Raw genomic sequence first — 3,256 nt, 5'->3', positions numbered from 1 at the left:
TGGGGAATATATATATATATATATATATATATATATATATATATATATATACCCCTTCCCAATTCCCTCTTTTTGCTTTAATAAGTACATTTTAATAGTTTGATGAGGTCTTTCAACTATGCCTTGTCCCCTGTGGATTATATGGGATTCCTGGTATATGAGTAATACCAAAAGATGAGCAGAATTTTTTAAAAGACGTAGAAGTATAACCAGGGGCATTATCTGTTTTTAACTGTTTTGGAACACCCACAGTGGCAAAATTTTGTAAGCAATGAACTATAATACCTTTAGTTTTTTCTCTGGCATGAAGGGAGCCCATCAAAAATCCAGAATATCAACTGTAACATGCAAAGATTTTAATATTCCAAATTCTGGCAAGTGTGTGATGTCCATCTGCCAAATATGGTTAGGTATCAGTCCTCTAGGATTGACTCCAAGATGAACTTGTCATAAAATGGTCTCACAATTTTGACATTGTTTTATTATTTGTCTAGCTTGTTCCTTCCATATTTTAAAATGCTTTTGTAAAGCAATAGCGTTGACAAGGAACTTTTCATGAAAATTTGTAGCTTCTTCTAGTGTAGAGAAAATATGTATGTCATGTGTAGTTTTATCTGCTTGTGTCCTCCATGTATGTTTATGTAACTCATGTCTGTCACCTCAAAGAATAGTAGCCCATTCCCGTTCCTATTCTCACTTCTGAAGACTTTCTGAAATCACCACATAACCTTGTATCCTATTATTTCAGATACAAAATATAAGCACAGACAGATTTAACTGAAAAAAAAAAAAGGACTTGGAGATACACACACACACACACACACACACACACACACACACATATATATATATATATAAATAATTTATTGTATTATATATACAATTTCTGGATTAAATATATGTGAGATTGTGTCTTGTCTTTCTCTTCTTATGTGTAATAAAGATAGATAGATAGATAGATAGATAGATAGATAGATAGATAGATAGATATGGTAGTTTGTGTGTGTGTGTGTGTGTGTGTGTGTATAGATTGTTATAAATATCACTATACACACACATACACACATTCTTAATGGGTAAGTTTTGTGGTAATTCAGTAGAACAGAATGCAAGTAATACTCTGAACTGTTGGGGATTGAGTGTGCAGAGTTTAGCTCCCTCAGGCCTGACATTTTGTAAGAGCTGTGGCTGTGATTTAGGTCAGCTGAGGCAAACCTCAGCTAGGAGGAGGAAAAGTTCTCTTCCCCTTATCACAAGTCACAAGTTCTGCATGGTTTGGCCAAGAGGAAGAAGCTTCCTGCATACTTGACCTGGGAACAGTACATTCTAAAGAAGCAAATACATCCTCAGGGGATTAGATAATGTCTACAAAGAACTTTGGGAGGGTACTTATAAAATGAACAGGAACAATCTGAATTTAGCTCTGTGTACCCGCTGAGGCATGATATTTGGGCAATGTGGGTGAAGTGTTACTGAAGAATCGCTTGCTTTGTTAGAAGAAGAATATAAAAGGAACTTGCAAATAAACCTCAGCATGCAGTTGCAATTGCTGCCTTGGCTCTGCATCCCCTGTGTCCTGGTTATTTCGCGACCCTTACCCAGGGACCCGAACGCTCTAGACGTTCACACTGAACAGCAAAGACTTAGGTAATGAATTTTCAGAGCAGAAAACCACTGCTGAAAATCAGACTAGAGCCCATTAATGCTATGTTTTGGGTATAAAAACCATTTGCATTTTGCCCATGTTTTGAGACTTTTTGTAATTCTGAGTTTAAAGAGGATGAATTTCTAAGGTGGTCAAGAAAATTCTAGGTTGTCTAGTATTCAGGCAGTGGCATGGATATTGCTGATTGGTTTTAGCCAAGTTTAGGGTGACAAGTGGGAATGGAAAGCAAACATAAATATATGGTCTCATTTGCAACAAAACGGATTGAAGAGGGGACATTGCAATAAGTAATATTAGCTTGCCAAAAATGCAAAAATTAAATATCACCTTCCACATAAGTAACATGAAAGAAAATTTATCTGAATTTAGAACAGAAAATGTTAGATGTTGGGAGGTTTGGGCTGTGGATAAAGTGCAAAGGTATCTCATTGTTATATTCATGTTTTGAAATATACTTTCATTAGCATGTACAATTTTACACTTTATACTAAAAGATCAAATAAGGCAAGAAAGTTTTTTAAAAATTATGACACAATAGATAAATATGGTGAGCACTTCAAAACATTTGTACAGAATGTTATAAATATCACCATAAATACCTTCTTCCTTAGAACACACTTTTGGCTTTTGTGAGATCACTTTTTTTGGATTAAACATATGTGAGATCGTGCCTGGTCTTTCTCTTCTTTCCTTATGTATAACATGATACCCCTATTTGTTTTGTCACAACAAGAAATATTTCTTAACTCTAAATGTTATTCCAATTCAAATTTACATTTTATTTGTAAATACTTATTATAATTTAAAAATCACTTTATATTGTTAAAACTTTTTAAAAATGCTAAGCTAAATAAAATAGTACCAGTATGTCTTTAGTATAATAATTTTAATTACTTTGGACATATTCTCAGAAGAGGACTTGCCAATTATGTTATTTGGTTTAGATATCGGGAGACCCCAAAAAGCTCATATGTGATATAATGAAAGGAGTTTAGAGATAAAATAATTGGATTTAAAAATTTTAACCTAAATAGTGCATGAATCTCCTGATACATAGTCACTTGGTGGTAATATAAGCAGATAAATTGTGACTGGAAGAGGTGGGTCTCGGGGATGTACCTTGTAGAGCAGATCTCTCTTTCTCTCTCTCTCTCTTTCTCTCTCTCTCTCTCTCTCTCTCTCTCTCTCTCTCTCTCTCTCTCTCTCTCTCTCTCTCTTCCCCACCCCCCATTTCCTGGTGCCATGTTCTCATCTGTTTTTCTCCACCACATTCTTCTACCATGATATTCTGCCTTCCCTTGGACTCCAAGAAATGGAGTCATCAATGTATGTAATAAGATCTCTGAAAACATAAGTCTCAAACTGAACTTTTCTCCTCCAAAATGTTCTTGTCAGTTCTTTTGGATGATGCAGGAAAAAAACTGAATAAAAGTGAAATTAATACCAGAAGTGGAGTCATTTTTGTGACTAACCTGACCATTTATTTTAGAGATTTTTGGAATTTGTGGAGAAATTTTGGAAAGTATAGTCATGTAAACTGGAAAAAAAATATTAGTCTGGTGTAAGTGGAACTTAATGGGCAATTCTTGT

Source organism: Ictidomys tridecemlineatus, chromosome Y (genome assembly GCF_052094955.1).
Source record: "Ictidomys tridecemlineatus isolate mIctTri1 chromosome Y, mIctTri1.hap1, whole genome shotgun sequence".
Taxonomy (NCBI): Eukaryota; Metazoa; Chordata; class Mammalia; order Rodentia; family Sciuridae; genus Ictidomys; species Ictidomys tridecemlineatus.
Note: the sequence above shows the minus strand (reverse complement) of the source record.